This window comes from Ambystoma mexicanum, chromosome 3p (assembly GCF_040938575.1).
Source record: "Ambystoma mexicanum isolate Mex_15411 chromosome 3p, UKY_AmexF1_1, whole genome shotgun sequence".
Lineage (NCBI taxonomy): Eukaryota > Metazoa > Chordata > Amphibia > Caudata > Ambystomatidae > Ambystoma > Ambystoma mexicanum.
The window spans coordinates 921268530-921291921 of NC_090925.1; the positions used below are offsets into that span (position 1 = coordinate 921268530).

Here is a 23392-nt window from a genome sequence, read left to right on the forward strand (position 1 = left end):
GGGACTGTGGGCAGACTCACATCCTTCAAATATGTAAGGACTTGGGCAAGGAAGAGGGGACCTTGGGGGTAATGTACCCGCTGTGGTATGAATAGCTATTAAACCTGTGAGCATACATTGTTTTGTTTTGGTGCATGTTTTGGTGCCAAAATCATTGTTGCAGAGAAAAGAGAAAGAACCAGTGCTTGGAAGTAGAATATTTGGTTGGCACAGCAACTGGCAATGCTTGAAGAATGGATTAGCCAGAGTGTGATTTGTAAATTTCAGTTAATCCCCTCCACCTTTGCCAATGAAGGTTTGTTTAACAACATTTAGGCCAATAAGGAACCCTGATGAATGTGTTTGCCTTTAAGGATTGGACTGTGCGGTGATCCCAGATCCTTTGTTTTCCCTACACTCTGACTTTGCAGCAGTGTCCTCACACAACCTGCTGTTGTCTGTGGCAGAGCACTCATAGACTTATGTCACAGAAGCAGGCAGACCTGCAAGCATATATTTGCAAATGTTATCTACTGCCAAAACACCCACTGTAACGGTGCACAGAGTCTGCCTTGCTCTGCTGCTAATGACGTACTGTGAGTGGAAGGACGACCCCATACCCCAGAAGTGATCCTGCCCATGATGTACACAGGCTTTGAATTAATGACGCCTGATTTACAGAGAATGCTTTAATGTGAGAGTGCCTGAACTTTGACAGGTGAATTCATTAGAAGCCAACAGTATACTACTGTGCAATGTGGCATGAAGCGTGGTCCCCAGCCTCCACTTGAAAATGTACTACTAGCCTTCCGGTCCATGCCGTGGCTGCCTCTCAAACTTTGACGCCATTAACCCTACACCCCTTTATTTCGGAACGCTTTCTGCTACCCCTCTCCCTCAAAATCCCACCATCCCTGCATGTAGGAAACATCTGAGCTGCAGTTCCGAGGTCTGCAGGGATTGAGTGCATGTTCTTCCTGCCATTAAAGTGCATATACATGTGGCTGTGCTTGTAACATGTATATGTTATGTGTAGAGTTGTGGGATGTGGGGCAATAGATTGTGCTGTGGGTCTGCTGTGGAGTGTGTGTCTTGTTCAGGGTGTATGGGATTAAGTTGTGTATTTGTGTTTGTGGTGGGTATAAGGTAGGCCCACACCCCAAAGCTTATAAAAGTAATCCAATGATGTTCTCATGTGGTCTGCAGTAAGTTGCAACATCTAATTGAATCACTGCTTCCCGTTGGAAGCCTGGGAATGAGCTGCATCTCTCAGTCCTGATCAATCCCAGTGCGGCTTAACACCCTGTCATCTGAGGCCATTGACCTTGTATGTGTTTCTCTTCAGATGAACCTACACTGGGTGTATTTTACTGTGTGGAATAATCCATGTGTATATGAGACCTATTAATTCTTCATGGCCTGCGAAGCTGCTTTTGCCCTGAAGCCTACTCTTTACGTTGTATAACTAATGAATATCCGTGTATGCTTATATTATGCTTTTGTGATTAACACCTTTAGAGTTTCTAATGGAAGCTCCTATTGCTGCTTAGGGTGAACACTGTGCCTTTATCCTGCTTACACATGTGTTTAAAGATAATGCTCTACTGCACATTATTGGCATCTGCCCTTATTACTCATGGGCTATACTCCTAATGTATGTGCGTGAGTACTGTATGTTACTGTCTGCGTTTCTTTCTGGGAGGTTCTCAGAAATGTATCTATCCTTTTGTTAGCTTTGCCTAAGGCCTATGTGTTGTGTATATTGGCTGGGTGTCTGGCCCCTCTGTGTTCTCTTGGTCTCGTGTTATAAGGACTTCATTAGCTTGTATTTTCTCTCACGTTTGGGACATTGGACGTTCCTCCCAACAGGAGTGACACCTCGTGTTAAGAAAGATGGTGATTTTTTTTAAAATTTGAATGAATAATGAATTTGTAATATTATATGTGCATTAATAAGGGTAACGTCTACTGCACATTCCATTCTTTTGGACAGGGAGACATCTTAACAATACCTCATTATCATGGCAATGCATCATAAAGCCATGTGAAAAAAGGCGGTAAAAGTGGCAAGCCATCTTAGAATGTCCATGTTCCTCCGGCAGACATGTGCAATCTGAGAGTCGCGCATTTAAATTCCAACAAGGTAGCTCAGTATGTTAATGCGGCTGCTGTAGAGAAATGCATGAGTTAGGCTCGAGGCTTATATCTCTACAGAAGTAGGTTAGCCTTCAGAGGGCGGGAAAACCTGCTACCCCCCAGAATGGGTGCCTAATTTCAACCTGCAATCAGTGCTGACAGCAACAGCCCACGTCCCCCTTCTATTTCACTGCCTTTTTCTGGTGAGCTTGTGTTGATTTTATGCCTGTTGCAGTTAGGCCCTGACAGATTTACATACAAAATTGCACTCAAACAAAACTGGCTTGAGTGTTAGAAGCACAACATTGAAATGAGCCATGAAGCACATTCCTTTTTTTTTTGTGGCTTCCAAGTTTCGCCCCCAGGCGAGCCTTCATTGCCCACAAATCTCAGTTTATGAGGCGATGTGAAATTGCGAACCAGAAAATGTGGGTTACTTTGCCTGCTTCTCCCACATTACAAAAATAGTGTCACCCGAGGAAAACAATCTCTGTTTTCTCAAGTCAAAGGTCACAAAATAGGCATCCTGTTCTGTCGGGAATTGTGTAGGGATGTTTTATCTTGCGATGTTGAAATATGTGTATGTATACACACTTATATAGACCCCTTTACATTAAAACATGTGTAATGGGAAACACGATTGGGCAGAGCCGAAGGCTCCAAATTCGGAACAGCTGGATATCGTGAAGCATGTGAAAATACTAAACAATACCGAACATGCCACAATCTCATGTATCATGCATGGGGGATTTCATCTTTCACATCTAGAGGTCATGCTCAGATGTTCACATGTGCATTTGTCCGTACAGTTTGTAAGACCATTACACAGTCGGGCCTGTTAATGTATTCTGTGCTCCTGACTATTAAGGAGTGAAGTCCTCCAAACCTGTATACGCCAAGCAGCAGCCCCTTAATGCAGCATTTTGAAGCTGGACGTCTGCACGACGCAGCAGTGTTCTAGAACTGGCTTAATCGCACGTGACCCCAGTTCTTCCAGCTTTTCAGAGGCGCAGGGCTTGCCATTCATTCTTCCAGTTTCCCTGTAGCTTGTGGACTGAGCACAGACTTGCTGTTGCACACAAATTAGTTCGTATCAAATGTTTACTAGGTGCCTTTTGAGGTTATTTAGTTATTTTATTTGCTCTGCTGTGTTTTTATTGTTCAAGATAACTAGCTATCTTCCATCAGTGCTCTCTTTTGTTCCCAGTCGACAGCTGCCGTTTTAGTTGTGGCTAACCTAACCTGTGCCTACAATAATACTGCATTGGAGCTTTTTGCAATTCTGAAAGGAAATAGTGCTTTGTGTTGCTCTTTCGTTTCAGTAGTGCTTTCTTAGAGTGAGCAACACGAATAACGGTCACAGGGTGCAAGAAACTAATCATCATTACCTCCACGTCCACTCTTCCTCGCCCCAGTACTTACCTCATGAGGACCCTGCCTCCAACACAGGACCTTCTTCTATTTCTTTAAAGCCCTATAACTCCTCACCCACATCCACGTCACTCAGTTAAATGTTTCCTGCCTCCGGCAGGTTGGACTTTTTCTTTCCAGTGCGGGGCACTGGGGACAACCGATTGCTGACCCCCTGGGGGTGGCTGTGTGGCGGGGCCTTCGGCTCTCTCAAGCGCGGCGCTGCTCCTGGGTACCCTGCGGGGCTTGGGGTCCCAGTTGAGCGAGATTGCCTCTCACGGTTCTTTGCTGGGCTCCGGACCGCAGCGTGGGCCTTGTGTCCCGGGTCCTGCTCGGCCCGGGGGAAGGTAAGGAGAGGGGAGGGGGCTCTGTGCTTTCTGTTTTTCCCCTCTCCTGCTGGCATGGCCATCTTGGTGTCCCATTCATGCCAGCTCATTGGTGTGCCTTACGGAGGCTGGTGCCTCGCCCGGTTGTGTTTTGCGAGGTTGTAGGCCTGGGATGCGGTAAGGAGTTAGGGGCTTTGTTTAAAAGTTTGTGCCCTGATTCTCCTGCCATTGGGGCCGTGCAACGACATGCCTCCTGTTTGATGCTGTGTACATCTTTATTGGCTGCATCTTTGAAAACGCTTTGACTGAGAAGTGGGGACGTTAAGAAATTATGGCAAGCACTTGGCAGTATGGGCTAGCCTTCCCTTTGTTGTGGGGACTCTCTGCTTCTTGTCGTGGGGTGACAGCGGCAGAGGGTCTTTGAAAGTGCGGGGGCTCTGTTCTGTCACGGGCATGTCACATGCCACCCGCTCCTCAGACATACACAGCCCAGGATGCACAGGATGTTAGCTGCATTCTCTGCTTGCAGCCTGTGAAAACAGTGCAGATTTGGACACGTCTGCAAACACTATCTTACAGCCGGAAGGGTAGCAGCCTGGCATAGTCTACACTTCAGGGGTTCGAGTCTCAGCGGGGCTGACTCGGCCCTTCATCCTTCCAAGGCCGATGCATTGAGAACCATTTAGAGCATGGGGGTACCAGCTAATTGATGCAGGGTTCAAGCCACCTCTCAGTCATGTGCTGTGTATACAGGTGGCGAGTTAATGGTGCGTTTGGGTCTGTGCTAGCCATGGACACTGGCTCCTTGTCCTGTCCGCTTCATCTGAACTGCACGGGGGAAGGACGAAGGAGATGAATTTCTTTTCCCTTGTCCGGCATGAAATTATAGAAACTGCTAATGCATCATGGAAGTAACGGCCATGCAGCGGGTTCCCAGTGTCTCTTCTTTAAGGGCCTAGGTGCTCCGGTGCCGACGTGTTGCTTTCACGCTTCCTCTCAGACGTGTGGAAGTAATATGGCAGATGGTGGCACATGTCTGTGCTTAAAGGGATTCTCAGAGCCTCTGGTGCCGGTGGAGGGGGGCTGTCCCTTCAGTGAGTTTTCCTGTATAGGCATTCCCCAGGTATGGGGTTGCCTTTGGTGTCTGCTATCCGGGATGGATTGCATTGCTCCGCTTTGTGTCAGTACTCTGCCCATTGATGCCAGCCTTGTGGCTCCTCTGTCAGCTGAGGGGGCCATGGTCTGCTGGACTACTGGGCTGTCCTGTATCTTCCTTTTTGATTGGTCGGATCTTTTTGTGGGCTGACAAGCATGCTGTTATATTGCGGCGCAGGCCTGCTTCAACGTCCTGTGATTTTCCTCTGGTGCAAGTGCAGTGACTGGCGGTTATTCCCTAGCTCCTCGTCTCTATCTTCTCAGAGGTGTATGGGACCGGTGGGGTTCGGCTTCCTGGGTAGTGGGCTCCTTCCAGAGGGGGGTATCAGTTGCCGTTCCTGTCTCCTCTTGTCCAGGTTTGCATGGTTGGGACTTTGGTACCCAGCTCACGGACCAAGTAGTTGGCCATGGGATCCGTTCTCTCCGAATTGTTGTTGTGGGTTACCGTCTTGCCCGTTCCTCTTCCTGTTGGGGGTCAAGTTTTTCTACTCGCGGGTGTTCCTCGTCCCTATGCCTTCTAGGATGTGTCGCCTGCTTATGGGTCTCGAGGCCCTGCACTGCTTGTCCGGACGGAACACTTCAACGTGGAGGCTTTGCAGAACGTTCTCTGGATGTTGTGCAGGGGGGATTGGATGAGATCACAGCGTTTTCGGTTCCGAGTGCTCCCATCCGGGGTGCGATGGGGCTCCCGGAGTGTTCTCCATGCTGATGACTCCCCTGGTGGTGCATTTGCATCTGCAGGGAGTGCAGATTTTTTCCCCTACCTGGACGATTGGTTGGTCGAGGAGTCCTGTCGGCTGGCTATCCTGCTTTATCTCCCTTTAGTCTGCCAGGCATTGCAGGACTGGGGTTTGCTAGTGAACTGGCGGAAGTCTCCGCTGGAGCCTTCTCAGGATCTAGTTTTCATTGGGGCACTGGTTTACACCGGGATGGAGGGGGTGTTCCTGTCCCTAGGGAGGGTCCTTCGCTTGCTGGCTGTTCTGGGCAGGGTTCTCAGAAGGCAGTATGTTTCGGTTTGCCTGTTGCTGAAGTTACGTGGCACGTGGCATCTTGCGTGTTTTCTAGTTCCTTGGGCCCGTCTTCAGTTACGTCCCCTGTTGTCTTATACTCTCTCCCACTGGCTCCCGACGTCTCAGCTTTCGAAGCTTTTGATTTCAGTGTCCTCAGCGCTGCGAGTCTCCCTGCAATGGTGGCAGGGGTTCCAAATCTACAGGCTGAAGTGTCCATGGTCTTTCCTCCTGTCGCCTCTCTTACTACCGACGCCAGCAGAATGGGTTGGGGGGTCTACATTGGGGGTCCTCTCAGCTCAAGGTTTGTGAGATCTGGGGAGAGCCGTCGATCATCCAATTGGCGAGAGTTGTGTGCCATTCTCCGAGCTTTGGTGTACTTCGAGGAGTTGCTGGACGCTCGGGCTCTTTTGGTCCAAACGGACAATACAACCGCCTTGGCATATGTCAACCGCAAAAGGGGTTCCGGCCGCTCCTTGAATGCTCTGGCAGCACTGATAGGCACCTGGGGGGAATCGCATCTGATGTCTCTGGTGGCCTCACATATCAGGGGGGTGGACAATGTTCAAGCAGATCTTCTCAGACGCTGGTTTCACTCCTCTGCGGAACTGGTCCTGTCGGCCCAGGTCTTTGCAGTGAACTGTGTCAGATTAGAGTCCCCTGTTCTAGACCTGTTTGCATCCCTGGCCTCAGCAGAAGTTCCCCTCTTCTGCTCTGAGTTTTCAGGCCGTGGAGATTGGGGAGTGGACACCCTCTCTGTACAGTGGCCTTGGGTTTTTTTGTATGCCTTTAAGCCTATTCCCTTTCTGCCCCGGTGGTTCGGTGTATCAGAGTGTCCAGGGTGACTGTTGTTGCTAGCTCCATTTGGGTCCCGCCAGAGTTAGTTCCCCTCTCTGTTGGAGCTTCGGTCCTAGGAACCTTGGCTGGTTCCGAGGTGGCCGTGTCCCCTTCAAAGGGATCTGTGGTTGGAAGTCCGCTAGATGCAATGGGCATTGTGGCTGTTGCTCAGTCTAGGCTGATATCTCAGGGGTTCTCATGTCCTGTAGTTGAGTCCATGATGGATGCTCTTAGACCCTCCACTCTGAAGGTGTTCAGCAGGCATTGGGGCCATTTCCGAGACTGGTATGGGCGGTCTGGGATCCCTGCCCTGCGTTCTGGCCTCCCCGCTATCCTTCAATTCCTCCAGGAGGGGTTTTGACAAGGGCCTGGCAGTTTTTCCAGGCTTTGCTCTCAGTGGGTCTCCATTAGATTCCTTTTGGGGGACTTTGATGGTCACTTGGATGGGGAGGTGTTGCTGGGGAAGTTGCTCTGGGGTTTTTGTTCCCGTCCTTGTACTGATAAAGGGCTTCCCCCTTCAGATCTCCCTCTTGTTTTATGGTTCCTTCAAGGGCCTCCTTTTGAGCCCATTTCTGAGTTTGATATCAAACATCTTACATTGAAATCTGCTTTTCTTATTGCCATCACTTCTGCCCGTAGGTTTGGGGAGATTGGGGCTCTCTTATGTCACCCTCCTTTCCTGAGGGTGCTGCTGGACTCGGTGGTGCTAAGGTGTGGTCCGAAGTTTCTCCCTAAAGTTGGCTCTCGGTTTTCACACCTCTCAGGATATGGTTCTCCCTGAATTCTTTCATGATCCGAAAACACCTGAGGAGGTGGCTTGGCATAACATTGATGTCCAGCGGGCCGTGTTGGAGTATTTGGCTAGGTTTGCTCTTTTCCACCAATCTGATAGTCTTCTGATTGCCTGTGGTCTGGCTGGGGCTGCGCATAAGGCATCTGTGGTTTTCATTTTCCGGTGGTTCCGTGTTGTGATCTCCATGGCCTATGTGGCTCCTGGCCTGCCTGTGCCTGCGCACGATCAGGGGCAGCCCACCAGGGGTTTGGCGGCTTCCTGGGCCGATGCAAGGAAGGTTTTCTCTGCAAGAGATTTGTGTGGCTGCCGCCTGGGCTGGTCTAACCACTTTCATCAACCGCTATGGGTTGAGTTTCTCCCGCTCGGGGGTTGGTTCCTTCGGGGTTGGAGTTTTGTCTGTGGGGATGTGAATTAAGAGTTATTGTGGGTGTGTGTTCTGCTGCAGTTTTTGGCTCTGTGTCTCATTGGGACCTTTTCCCCGTTGCTGCTTTGGTATACCTCATGAGGTAAGTACTGGGACAAGGAAGAGTGGATGTGGAGGTAATACTCTGATTACTTACCAGTAATCTTCATTACTCCTAGTCCTACTCTTCCTCGTCACAGTACTGACGACCCTCCTCACCCTCCCTGCGGGGAAGTTCCCATGCTCCGGCTTGGTAATATGAAACTGAGTGATGTGGATGTGGGGTAGGAGTTGTAGGGATTTAAAGAAATAGAAGAAGGTTCTGTGTCGGAGGCAGGGGCCTAATGAGGTAAGTACTGTGACAAGGAAGAGTAGAACTAGGAGTAATGAAGATTACTGGTAAGTAATCAGAGCATTGCATGCTCAGAGTACGTCATACTCGTCACCTGCATATGCTCAGAGACCACACTATACCACACTCTGCAGCAAGACCTTGTGGGGCCAAATTGATGCTACGTGTGGGCTTTCTGCAATCCTGGAAGGACATAGTTTGGTGGCTTGCTGTTTTCTTCCTGTGGTACAATCTCTGTTCTCAAAGTGCTAGGCAATGCTCACCCATCACCTGTACGTATACGTGGTGCAAGACACTAATTGTCGGCATCCGCTCAGAATACACATACTAATCTCTTTTACATGTCCAGAGTGCGGTATACTATTTATGTTGTGCCAGCTTTGGAAGTCTTTTGCACATAGGATGTCTCATCCACATCATATGGTGTGGAGATGGTGATGACCTCTGCAAAGGGCTGCCTGGTGTGGGTCACCTGCTGCTTGGTAGGCCATACCAACTTGCAGGCCATGCCCCCTAAGAGCCCAGCTCTATTTGCAATGTCACTTAGGGCACCAATCATTGGATTAAAACGTGTAGCTCTGCTCATTTGAGAAAATATCGGGAAGCCCTGATTGATGTAATTCACTCCCATGGTGGCATGATGCTGCCTTGCATGAAAGGTGTGAAAGCCATTACCAGAATGCTTGGCCAAGTGGATAGTGAAGGGCACCCATTGAGAATGGATAGTTGCTTGCAGGAAGAGTGCTTTGGCCATTGGGCACTTTGGACCAAAGGCATATCTCATTTAGATTGAACCCCTTATGTGAGAAGCCTGTATATAAATGTAGGTTGCACTCTATGGCTCTGGCAGCATTCACGGCACATTGCAAATTTGGATCAAGTGACTACTACTTCTTTTGTGTTTTGTCGAGGTTTATTTCACGGTCACACTCAACTCAGGGAGGGACTTTCCCCCCAATGGATGTGGCACAAACAAATCACTATGCTTTATTTCAGGTTCCGTTTGGTGATGCCTGCAACCCGTCTCGCACACAACCCCAACAAATACACGGTCCCACAATGGACTAGGATCCAGGCCGGTATGTATTAAGAATATATTTATTAATTTATTTATTTAGCCAAATATCACAAATAGATTACATCATCTACCAATGTTGTGACAATACAAGAAAAAAAGAACTTGCGTAAATAGAGATATGCTGTCACAAGTAATTCCTTTTAAATCATCCACCCACCCACCGATACAAGAAGAGAACAATTCAACACACACATTGATTTCAAACAAGGTTATACATTTCTCCCAGCAACCCTCACCCTCCAAACATCAATTTGACTTGACTCCTCTGAATGGAAGGCCAGTGGCAAAGAGTGGGAACACAATGGAAAAACCGTATTTTGAGTATTAATCACAGAAACAATATGGGAGACAGAAAAGTAATGTGAACATTTGTTTGGCTACCGTATGGCTACACCTAACAAGAACAGGTTGGGCTTTAGGGTTTTGGTCAGAGCACAATGGGAAAATCGTTTTTTGAATTAGGATCGCAGCTGCTATGTGAGAAAGAAAATGCAAATGGGAAAACTCGTTTTGCAGAGCACAATGGGCACACAGGGGCAATTTTGTTTTGCACCTTGCATATACACAGGCACTACTTGGCTTCCCACTTCTGATTTAAAATGAAGGGGATCAAGGGGGAACTTCATTTTGCACCCTGCGCCCACTCGTGTAGACAGGGTTTTGGGGTTAATTCTTTTGTCAAATCTTTATGACTATACCGGCTCAAAACACACTGGGAAAAGATTTTTGGTTCTGAATGTCATTAATACAGATCCTGTGAATTCAATAGGGGTATTCATTGATTTACTTTGATAAATATGCTAGGGATTTACACAAACAAACAGGATATTTTCAATGGGCAGATGACTAACACAATGCTGGAAGAATACAGGGCCTACACAGACTATGGCTTTGAGGTGGTTCTATTTACAGGAGAGGTTGTGAACTGGGCATCAGGAACCTCAGCACACCACTGGGACAGCTAGGGGGTCAGTCAAAGGTCTCCTCCGAGTCCTCCAAGAGGTCCCAATCAGCTTCTATGTCTCCTGGTTCCTGGCTCCAATGCAGGCTTTAGGCCCCTCTGCTGGAATATTGTTCGCCAGATTATAGCAGCCTCTTGGAATTATTGGAAGAAGTCCAGCTCTCATGAAAACTGACTTATTTATAGGGCAAATGACATTACAATGTGTCATGATTCTCACAAAAGGGATTGGTTGATTATCACTCCCACCTGTGTGCTGATAGGACAAGGGGCTGGGGGAGTGATTTGGGTTAGCTGGGCAGGCGAGAGCTTCATCATCCCACTTTCACAGATGGGCTCGGTCATATTTCTGAACTCAAAATATCTCAACATGGCAAGTACCCTGAATTTTCAAATCTTTACATGCATGAATACATTTTTAGAAATACATTTGAAAGCAAATCAGATGAGACTATTCTGGAGTCTGCATGTCCTTTCTGTGCAGAGATACCGTTTTTCTTCATTTATTCAGGAACTATATCAGTGAAAAATATGCCACTTTACGGGCATCATATTAATTATTATTGGCATGCTTTTATCAACTTTCGCATCTCTGGGAATCACGGGGAGGCCCAAATCACATTTTCATTAATAACTTTAGTTGTGTTTATCCCACCAAAATCGTTTAAGCATGGCTAGAAGGGATTGACTGTCACCTTTAATAAAAGCCTGGAATGACTGTTGTGCAATGTACGCAGTCTATTTTATGCAATAAAATGCACTTCTCCCATTTTAAATCAAGGTGCAGTTTCACTCCTCCTTTGCCTCCCCCTCCTTTTTTTAGGCTTCTCTTTAGGCACAACACATAAGCAGAGCTGCCTAATGGCCACTAATGGATTTATTTTATAGGACTTGTGACCTGGAGGTCACATGTGCTGCAGAACACACCTGACTTTATCTGGTCTTCACCACATTTCTGATCTCAAAAGTATTCCTGCTTGTATTTTTAAGGAAGGACATTGATGGATGAAGACAACCAGGCTTGAATCTCCAGGGCAACAGAGGGAGGTCCTGGAGTTTAGTTTCACATCTGAAGAAATGACCGCCCATGTACCCTGCAGCAAACAGCCTGTAAACTGCATTTTAAATGACATCCTATGAGGCACACAGTATCAAAAGTACATGTGTGTATCTTGAAATTGCCCATGCAGTTGAGTTTGTGATAAGCAGAAACCATTTTCACACTTTGAAAGTCTGGCAAGCATTTTGCTGAGTATATTGTTAATCTAGATGAGGTAAAAAACGAAAATGACATTCTTTTATTTATTTTACATGTAAAATGCTCCATTTCACTTCAGCCGCTGGGAGCATAATTCTGGTGTCCAATTGAAGATATATGTGTGGGTGCAGCTCTCCATGGATTTGGCAAACATCATTGTCACGCGTCTTTTTTTCCCTTCATGAAATGCATTTCGCATATCTTTGCATTTTGAAATTGAGCCCACTTTCTTTCATTTGCGATTTAGGTTCACCAGGCGCTATGCCCAACCTTATTTCTGCACTGGCCTTGTATTTTGGTGAGCCCCCAAAACTGACTGTGGCCTCTGTATTTCTTGCATCCAGGGGCTATATCTCACCCCACCAGTTAAATAAGGGAAGATATTGTACATGGTCCTTTACTCTGTCCTAAGTCCAAAGGAACTCTTCTGTTAAAACCAGTTTTATGGACACTGGGTGCTTGGGGGTAAGAGATGCATCAGTAGCAATGATAAGGTGGAGATCAAAGTAACATAAGAGAATTGCATCTGCAGTAGCTACCATCTCAACGTTTTCATATCTAGCATCTTAATGATTGGGAAATAGTAAGATCATCTGACTGCAATGTATGAGAAACTGAACGGAAGGATATGCTGTACCTCAAGGAATTTCATGCTGCAGGTAATTGAAGTTGTGCCCATGTACAGTTTTAATGATTATATAAATATGCTTTGTATGTGTTTTTCTCATGTTTCTTTGTTTGAGTTTCCTTTTTTATGCTCCCAAAAAAACCTATGTGTTGCCCGACTTGAATAATTTTTACCTGCTCACAAAAGGCACCCCCCACATCCCTTCCTTTTCCCATCCATACCCTCCCCTGCACTCTTCACACCTCTCAACTCAGGGTGTATTTGTAGTATGTCACCTGGGCTGGCCTGATTATTTGTTTTCACCCACCCAGTAATCCACATTTCCTCGCTCTCTCTCGTTCACACTCTGTCTCACTAACTCTCTCGCTCTCACACTCACTCTCAAACACTCTTATACCTTGTCTCTCTTGCAGCCTTGCACACACCCCTTCTCCAGAACCCTGGTCCTCTCTCTCGGCCACTCTTACACTCTTGGACACTGATCCTTGTTTGCATTTGCAAATGTCCCCTCTCTCAGAATCAATCCTCATGCGCATGCTCCTTAGCTCACATGCTTGCAACAGCTGGGCATCGGTCTAGCAGTCAGATGTCTTGCTGCTCATTCAGTAGCACACGGCAGCAGGTCATGATCTCCATTGGCACAAAGCAGCAATACTACTTTTTATCCTTAGCCTGTATTTCTACAGGTCTGTATCTTTAAGTCTTAAACAGTTGCAAAGAATAGAGTAAACATTAGTGCATGCACAGCCAAAGTCAATAGCAAAAGACATAGTAAAATCACATCATAGACAGCCATGAAAGGATTTTTTGAAATAAGTCTATTACTATTGTAATGCATCTTCAAACACTAACTTGCACACATTTTCGAAGCTTTAAATAATTACTGGGGCTGCAGTGTCCACATATTTATTGCATTCATACCTATACATGTAAAATGCAATGGGAAATTGGAAAAGCCAAAACTCCTGGTTTTGTCATTCTTGCTTTCAAGGGGATTCGGCTTTGCAGACAAAGTTGGTCTCAATGTACATAGAAAAGCAGCAACAGTGACAAAGGACTGCTGAGGGACGAAACAGCAAGGTATGTGGGGGTCAAGAAGTGGGGGGCATGGTAGATGGTCACTGGTGGGTACAGCGATGAGGGGAAGCAGATGTGATGTTGGAGGGTCATGCAGGCTCTAGTGCGGAGAACAGTGCAGTGTGGTGGGGAGAGGATCCGATGGCCTGCCTGGACTGCAGTAAAACCTGTGTTCCTGACCACCTCATTGGCTGCTCCCTATCAGATGGCCCAGGTGCTAGTACATCTAATACCCCATAATACACTGTGTAGGGTGTAACGTGAATTCACATTTAATTCTATACAGGATCTATTTGACAAAGTAGTGACAAGGATAAGAGAGAGAGAGAGAGAGAGAGAGAGAGAGAGAGAGAGAGAGAGAGAGAGAGAGAGAGAGAGAGAGAGAGAGAGAGAGAGAGAGAGAGAGAGAGAGAGAGAGAGAGAGAGAGTGTGTGTGTGTGTGTGTGTGTGTGTGTGTGTGTGTGTGTGTGTGTGTGTGTGTGTGTGTGTGTGTGTGTGTGTGTGTGTGTGTGTGTGTGTGTGTGTGTGTGTGTGTGTGTGTGTGTGTGTGTGTGTGTGTGTGTGTGTGTGTGTGTGTGTGTGTGTGTGTGTGTGTGTGTGTGTGTGTGTGTGTCTGTCTCCACCTAGATAAAAGCACAGAACTCCTTTATCTTCCACATCAGGTCAAATGGACAAGCCAATCTGGCACCAGCAGTTCTTGTCCTCATGTCCACTGATTTGTTTAGTAGACCAGGCACCAACCCCAAATGGCCATTTGTTAGGCTTTAAAGATGTGCCCCCTGAGTGGTGATGAATGAGCAAAGGTTGCTGGTGGGTGTTCCTGCCAGAGCTAGTATTTCCTGAGCAGGCCCACCATGCTGTCACCAGTTCCTCTGCTCTTGGCCATGATTTTTTATCTGAACTAGGCCCCAGCTTTGCTAGCCAAGGCGGCTCCACAACATAAAGAAGAAGCATGCTCATGGGTGGGAAAAAAATGTAATATCCCCAGCAGATCTTGGCTCTCATACCAACACCACACTTGCTCCAAGCTATGGAACAAATGAACTCAGTAGAGAGATTGTTTGCCAACCCTCACACCCGTTGAATGATGTCCGGAACAGACCACTGGCTCGCTCTTGGCCAGCTATCCAGACTCTACAGACCAAACAGGAAACTCACCCAAGCGAGTCACAAAACACCTTAAGCAAGGGACCACCAGGATTTGACTGTACAAAGCCTAGTACCTCCATGCCCACCTACCTCAAGCATCTCTTAACCCCTCATCTATACTTTTGTACCAACATCCCCATTACCCTTACAGTCAATGCACCCCCCACCACTCGGATTCTAGTATCCCCCTAACACAGACCTGATGATACTATTCCCTCTGTTAAGCAACTTCAATTCAATACTCCAACTAAGTCAGTGCCTAGTCTGTGATGCCCAAAGGGAGCCCTTATTTATATATTTTTATGACAAGTTTATAGATCTGGATGATAAACCCTTGTATAACGCCCCTCTCTTTGAATCCCCCTGACCTCACTGAGCCAAGAAGTAGGTTGGTTTTGCAAATTAAAAGATTTATTTGAAAAATTACACAAGATATATATCACAATTTATAAATAAATTAATATTTGATAGCACACTTATGAATATGACAGTGATCAACAATGGATAATATTACACTAGCACACTTTTTTAATTACTTAGGAGTTGGTATAGAGAGGATAAAGTAGCTGAAAATGCTTTTATGGTTTCAAGGAAATGCAATGATGGAAAAGAATGCAGCACAGAAATAACTGAGATGGTTTTCACAAGAGATAATATGATCACTTTTTCTTTTGACAATTCACTCTCCCCCATGCAATATAAGCAGATGGAAGGGGAGCACACAATTTTAAGGAATACAATCAAATGCAATACCAATTCAGTTCCCCCCTACCAAGCTTAGAGCAACAGAGATGATTTTAAAACACAGGCAAAAATACTTTAAATGTGATTTGCAAAGAAGTGAAAATATGCTAAAAAGGATTTTAATTCCCTATAGGAGATGCAGGGTAGGTGATAGCTACTTAAGATTGGTTCAGGTCAACACTATCCGTGATTCATGAGGGATTATCAGGTTGAAAACAGATTTCAGCAGTTGCCAGCAAAAGACAGCGATTTTGACAGGTGGAGAAATTTGATTCAAATTGCAATTCACAGCACTTTTTCCGAGTGCGTAAAGTGCGATTACGGAAAAATTATAAGGAGTAGAAAGGTACGGATGATTTTGTGGAGGTAGATTTTCAGAAATAAAATAATGATTCAGAATGGCAATTGACACTTTCACAGGTTCGAAATCACCGAATAGACACATGATTTCTATGCAGTTCTAAATAGGTGAAAATGGTTTGAATTAGATTATTTTAAACTAAGAGATGACTATGCACAGTTCTGTGGGTACTCACACTATAAATTTGAAATAGGCCGTCAAGATATGGTCATGTTTGGGCTTCACTCGCCACGGACGGTCTCTGGTAGCAGTTCTGCTCACAGCGATCTGGTCTGGGTCTCTGGTTTTGGCAAAAGTTCTGGCACTGCACATCGGTCTGATCTGGGTCTGGTCTTCTATCGGCACTGCACAGCGGTCTGGATACATCTCTGCTTTCTGGGTTCTGGGACAGGGTTCTAGGCCAGAATCAAACAGCTTGCCCGGCTGTTGAATAGTTTGATTAGGTTGCTGGATTCTGAGGCCTCTGAAGGATACAGCTTGTGGACTAGTCCTCTCTGCTACAAGTTCTGAAGTCTGGATTCTAAGTTCTGGTCCTGGATTCTTCTGGTTTGAAGTCTGGATTCTAAGTTCTGGTTCTGGAGTCTTCTGGCAAAGCACTTCGTAGGAAATCAGTTTGAAGTGGGAAGTGAGTGTCTCTACCTGGGTCTCAGTGGCTCTTTTTATGTCTTTTGAAAGTGGGTGGGAAGGCTGACTTTCTATGCCCAACCCTCTGAGGATCCTGATAGGCTATAAAATTCTTTGTCGCCTGACTGGGGAACAGAGTTGTGAGTCATCGGGCATCCTTTTTATGGCATACAGAAAGAACACTCCCCTTGTCACTTTGCATACAAATCTATTTTTGACTTAAATGCATATTTATCTATGTACAATTTTTCTAATATTATATGTCCAGTTAACATATTTTCTGTAGCGCCAAACCATCCGTTCCATGTCTTTGTAAGATGCTGTGTTCACTTCTGACAGAATTCTGCCCTTTTCATCCAGAACACAACCTCTAAACTTTTCAAGAATTTACACAAATGTGCGCAAGGAATATGGGTATCAGATGATGAAGTGTCAGATTTCTAACATAAATACATTTGGAGTAATACCCTATTTTCTGCTACTACCCCCCAGAACATACCAGAGTCCTAACACCTCTTAAAATGTGCACAGAAAAATCACAGGAATCATGAGATTATTGATATAATTTTGACAATTATGAACTATGAATTATCCATCTTTCTAAAATTATGCTCTGGACCAGAGGGGTGTGGTTTCCCAAAGCATATGGGGGATTTCTGGTTTGTCCACTTCCTCCAAGCTCAGCTGGCTCACAGAGGCAGCGCCCCTCCCATTTCCTTCCAAGAGGAAGCCATTAACGACCCCCTGATTTAGCATTTGCCTGAGCCAAGGAAAGTTCATTGTTCTGTTTCCTGCAGTCTCAGGTACCCCTCCCCTAATTCAATCAGAGAGGTGTAATCTCCTTTTGGTGGGGGCAGGAGAAGACAGGCCAGGCATGTGAATGCAGTTGCTGGGCAAGTTTCAACTCCTGTCGGGGGTAGTTGCCGGGCAGAATTCAATCCCTTTAAGCCAGGCTTCAGCCAAATGTCACTTTTGTTCCAGTTTTTCTTCATTCAAATCAAACTTACAATTTTGACACATGCAGCTAGAACGCTAATTCTAAGTTCAAAACTATGACATTTAAACAGTTGCAACCTATGTGACACACCAAAGTAAATCACTCATTTAATTTAAACATTTCAATTTTAGTGGCTTTAAATCCCATTTCCCTTAAGCTGCTGACATCCACAGCTCAGCCAGTTTTGTTATGAACATTATTTTAGGCTCTTCATCCTTCCAGATTTGGTATGCACACAAGACTTTATTCTACCAGACGTCTGCTGGTATTCAGTAAGATTTTTAAATATCTTGCAATGTTTGAAATAGGCATTTTGAGCTTGCATTCAGAGAAACAAATGTGATTTCAAAGCGCTTTTTCAGCTAACAGGCACTGCTGTTTTTCCTTTGGCACCACGTTTCACTCATGGCGCTTCTGGCTCATCACGCTCGCACTGGTGGGTGTCAGGTCAGGCAACCATTTTGGTGTGCGCAAAAACTGTGCGGTTTTCCTGGATTCTGGTGCAAATGTGGGCTTTTCGGCCATCTTGGATTCTCTAAGCCCACAGCACCAATGTTGCAGCATAATAACTTGAACGTGGGTCGATACACCTGACAAGCCCCCCCGCCCGACTGCACTTTGATTTCGAGTCGAGGGGGAGTAGGGTGCATAAGATGTTTTGACCCACGCGCTGGGATGTCCGCATCATCTTCTTCCGATTCTGCAGATGGCACAGTTCAGCATCTTTTGCTCCATCCGGGTGGATCGATCGCTTCTCCTTGCCGGTCCTGATGGGAGTTTCGGCCGGTACCTCGGGCCCCTCGGATCTTTTCTCCCGGTCCCTGGGTCGTCCTTCTTGGTCAGTCTCCATGGTTTCATCTCTTCTAGGATGACAAAACAAAAGCGGCAGAAACACATTTGTAGACATTTCCCCACTACTATTAATGGTGGGGCGAACATATACATTTTATGCATCAGGAGACATTTGCATTCAAGAGTCATAGAATTGTATAGGCTATATGTGGAATATTTTAGGGTGGGACTTGTATTACTCTGGAGCTGCCCCCTCTGGGATTGCAGAGGACTCCTCCAGTTGCTGCAGAGTGTGCCTGGGATGGCAACACTTTAGCTGATTTATATGGATCCACTTGTCTTCCCCTTCCGCCAAACTACCCTTGGGGATGCGGATCTTGTAGGCGACTGGGGAGATCTTGTCTACAATTTCAAAAGGTCCCTTCCGTGTAGGCAGACATTTCCGCTGTTTGGCCTGGTTCCTTTGGAAATTGTATAGATAAACCTGGTCCCCTACATGGTATTCTTTCCTAGTAGTCTTCAAATCATAGTGAGTCTTCATGCTATCGGCTGATCTTTCTAGGTTTCGCTGAGCATAGGCAAAAGCATGTTGGAGGTGTTTCCTTAAATTTTCAACATACTCATGCGTTGTGGAGGCATTGATCAAGGTTTGCTCTTGGGTCCTGTAAAGCAAATGCTGGGGAAGCACCATCTTGCGTCCAGTCATCAGCTCAAACTGTGACATTTTAGTTGCAGATGAAGGGGTAGATCTGATGGCCATTAGGACCAGAGGTAATCGGATATCCCAACTTGGCCCAGAATCTGCCACAAACTTTTTTAATATGCTCACAATGGTTTGGTTGTAACATTCTACTGCACCAGAAGAGGCTGACCGGTAAGCAATGTGTAGCTTCCTTTTAACCCGCAGTATCTCCCACATCTTTGTCATCACTTTGCTGGTGAAATGGCTACCTCTGTCTCGCTCAATCCTTTGGGGTAGACCAAAATGCGAAAAGATGTGGTTGATCATCAGGGCAGCTGCTGTTTCTGCCTTTCAGTTTGGGGCAGGGAGACATTCCACCCATTTAGTAAATAAGCATGTCACCGTCAACATGTACTTATTTCCCCTAGAGGAGCGAATCACGGGGCCTATGAAGTGGACTTGCAAATCTGACCATGGCAGTGTCATCCCCCTCTTTTGGAGAGGCGCACGGTGTGTGAGGGATATTGGCTGAAATTGTGCACACACAAGACACCCCTTCAAGTATTGGTCGAGGTCCTGCCCCATGTGTGGCCAGTAAGCAACCTCTCTTAAGATCTCAAGTGTTGTATGAAACCCCCTATGACCGGCGGTGGCTGCATCATGGGCGTGACTTAACATCAGGCTTCGGAATGAGGTAGGGACCACCCACTGATCATGGCCAGCTTGGGATTTCCTTACCAACCAACCGGCTTGGATTCAGAACATTTTTGGACATTTCATCAACACTCTAAGGTCCTCTTTCCCAATGTAATAAGTATCCGTCAGGGGAAAGTTCTCAGGGTCCTCAATGTGTTGGTAAAACTTACCAATTATTGGATCCCCCTTCTGAGCCGTAATCAAATCAGCATCTGGGGTCTCCTTACTCTATCGTGCAGTTGAAAGATCATTGTGAGCATTTGTCTGGGACCTAGTGATAGCAGTGACTTGGATTTCCCCCAACAGGGACTCAATCTCTATTAGATTCCCTTGATGGCCCCGGTTTTGGCCAGCTGATCAGCTAAGTCATTTCCAGTTTTTTCTGGTCCCTCTACTTTGGAATGACCCTTGATCTTCTTCCAGTAGATGGTCATCCCATTCACGGTGACCAGATCATCAATGTTTTGAATTAAGTTCCCATCTTTCAAGGGTTTGTTCTTAGCACATAACATGCCTCTGGTTTTCCAATTAACCAGGTGCTCCACGAACCCGTTCCGTACATAATCTGAGTCTGTGATTATGACCAGTTTGTGGAGTTGATGTTGGACAGCAGTGAGGACGGCCTGGTGCACAGCCATCAACTCTGCCACCTGACTACTTCGGGGACCAATCTTGTACCCAGCGGAGGGTTCTGGGGACTCATTCACCCATGCATTCCCTACGCCGGCCACAAGTTCTTTTTCCCCGTTGTTGTCAACATGGTAAGAGCATCCATCCACATAGACAGTGGGCATTCCCTCACACTTGCCTTCTTCAAAGACTTTGTGGGGGGAATTAAGGTATGCCTCCATGTTGTCCTTGATTTTTAGACTTTCGTCCTCGAGACAGTTTTCTCTGGCACAATCATGCAAGTCAGCCAGGCCTTCAAACAATCGTTGAATTTTTCCTCCACAGAGGATAAAGTTTTGCTCGCATAGGAGATTACTTTATTGACCTTGTCATGCTTTTGATATAATACTGCAGTCAAGCATGTATTAGAGAACCCTGTCTCCAAGAAAAACTCCTTGTTTCTGACAGGGTAAGCTAGGCAAGGCGCTTGTGAGAGTCTTCTTTTGAGCTGTCTTACTGCCTCGGATTGTTCTGGACCCCATTCCCACTTGACCCCCCCCTTCAAGAGATGAATCACGGGTCTGGTGATCTCTGCATAGCCCTCAATGAACATTCTGCTATAATTAGTCAGTCCAAGGAGGCTCCTTAGTTCCCACAGAGTTGTGGGGTCCTTTAGTTTCTGAAGTGCTTCCACTTTCTTGTCCTAGGGACAGAGACCCTGAGGAGTAATCTCATGCCCCAAGAAATTAACACAGGTTCTACATCACTGCGCTTTCTGAAAGGAAAGTTTTGCTCCGGCGGCCCTCAACTATGTCAGAACATAACGGATCTCCGCTATGTGTTCCTCCACAGATGAACATTTGATGAGGATATCATCTACATAAGCCAGGTTACCCTTTGCACCCAGGTCAGGCATGGCCTTGTGTAGGTAAATTTTGAATTCATTGCCGGAGTTGAGGTATCCGAATGGAGTTCGGGTCCATGTGTACTGCTGGCCCCCAAAAGTAAAAGCCACTTTGCATTGGTCCTCCCTACTGACAGGCACGGTCCAGTATCCATTGGTCATTGGTCTATTGAAGTGAATACCTGTGACCCCTGGATCTGGGCCAGCCCTTGGTCAATGTAGGGAAGAGGCCATCGGGAAGTATGGACCCATTTGTTGAGCTCCCTAAGGTCGGCGCAGAGTCTCCACTGGCCGTTTGGCTTCAATATTCCCAGCACCGGATTATTGAAGGTGCTGTGGACTGGACGGAATATTCCCCGGGACTCAAGATTCTTAAATATTTCAGTAAGGGACTCCATGGATGCGAGAGGCAAGCGATATTGCTTCTCAAACACTGGAGTCATGCCAGGGTCCGTGGGAATTGTTGTTGTGTGGATGTCGGTGCGACCACAGTCATATGAGTCCACCACGAAGAGATCTTGGAAATCCAAGAAAACTTGTTTCAACTTTTGCTTCTGTTCCAGAGTCACACAGGCATCAGCTAGGTTGACTCTCTCTTCCACCATCTGCCTGAAGCCTGGAAATACTTCTGGTTTTGCTATCTCAGCAGCCTCCTCTAGCTGGGTGGTGAAGTCCCTGGTCAGAGTCCTGATTTGAACTGGAGGCTTCAAGTGGGAAAGGCAGCCCTCATGGACCTGGAAAATCACCTCATCCCTTCTGAAGTCACAAGTCACATCTTCCTTACCATAAGGGCAGGAAGTTACCCCCATGCCGGATAAAGATCCTGTCTGGTGTTGTATTGTCATCCCTGTCACTGTCAAAACAGTCCTTGCGGATTGGTCTTAACAATTAATTTCCTGAATCAATGGAAAAATGTCGGTCATCAACCGCCTTTCCAATAATGGTGCCTGTGGCTAGAGTAATACTCTTTAAGTCGCTGTTATCCACCTCTATTGGAATGGTGTCCTGTTCTATGTTGACTAATGGTGTTGGGTTTACCCCCAACCCTTGCTGTTGGAGAGAAGCATTTAGATGAATATAAGCATCAGGGTTTTTCAATGTTTGTCCTCTTTTAACTTTCACTTCCAGGGAGAAATGTCAGGTCCTTTCTGGGATGGTGACTTCCTCTTTAATCTGAATTTCAATTGCAAAAGGTAGCAATTGAGCTGACCTAAATGCTTTTTCTGAATCATCAAAGCCCATGGGATTGTCCGCTAATCGGGACCAAGCTTTGAAGTTTATTAGGTCCAAACTAATGGCAAAGTGATTGAGAACATCACTGCCTAAGAAACACGGCAGTGACGTCTTGCACGACCCAACAATTATGGACTATGCTCTTGTTGCCAATGGAGATTTTGAGCATACACCTGCTTGGCAGGAGATGTTTGGAATTGGGTGTTTCCAGATCCATTTCCCATTTGTCTTTCAGTTTGAATGTTGGAATGGCTGGATCTTTTGGGAGTTGGCGGAACATGGCTTCGCTGATGAAGCTCTTACCGTTGTTCACACACACTCGGGCGAGAACAGAGTCCTTCCCATCATTTAACTGAACAGGGATGAACAACTTCTCTCCAATTTGCTGAATATCAGCCAGGCTCTGAGCTGATTTCACATCTTTCTGGACTATTGGAGTGGGAATGTCTGATTGTGGATTAGTAAAGAATTTCAGAGTGTTTTCTTCCAGTGTGGAATACCACCTTAAACTGGAATGAAGGTTGATTTTCAGAAATAGAGAGGACCCCCCATCACCAGTCTGTTGTCCTTCTGCTATTACTGTCATGTCTGGAATTTGGTTGTTCTGGAAGTGAAATTCTACTTGGTCAGATTTTTGTTCAGCCATGTGGCAGGTGCCGTTTAAACTAACATAGTTGACGCTCTGTTTTAATTTTATTGGTCGGCTAGTCTGGGTCCAGAAGACCTTGTTTACGCAATCTATTAGGGGTGACAATCCTTTCAGGAGGCCATTCCCTAGTAAACAAGGGGTACCCTCTGGAGTCACTACTATGACCGGGTGTTTCACCTTGTGTCGCCCAATTTTGATGTCCTAATCTGCAGTCCCCTCGACGGAAATTTCCTTCCCGTCAAAGTTCTGAAGTTGTCCAGGAAGAGAGGTGAGAGGAATTTGGTAATTCTCCCCCCTTCTTGCATTTCTTTCATCAAAGGTCCTTCTGGACAGAAGAGTAGCTTGGCATCCAGTGTCCACCAGTGCCAGAATTGTACCCTGCCCCTGCACTTGTACCGGGGCATAGTATCTACCCTCCTTCTCCTCAAGGGAGCACAGATAATGCACATTTTTGGACAACTGGTGGGCTAATTTTTTAGTTTTGGACATTGCGAGAGAAGAGATCTGGGCAGAATTCTTGGAGAGTCATGGGAATCTGCAAGAAAAAGTTGG

The 23392-nt window shown here is 46.2% G+C and overlaps 1 long non-coding RNA gene across 4 annotated transcripts in view; it reads left to right on the plus strand.

Moving 5' to 3' along the window:
- Window positions 1–23392, plus strand: part of LOC138581119 (uncharacterized) — a 137852-nt gene that overhangs the window by 36491 nt on the left and 77969 nt on the right. For 3 of the 4 annotated variants that reach the window (XR_011304445.1, XR_011304444.1, XR_011304447.1), the window contains one exon: window positions 9395–9477. This is a non-coding gene — a long non-coding RNA (uncharacterized lncRNA). Of the gene's footprint in view, window positions 1–9394; window positions 9478–13314; window positions 13390–23392 lie in introns of those variants that run through there. The other variant, XR_011304446.1, reaches the window with a different exon arrangement.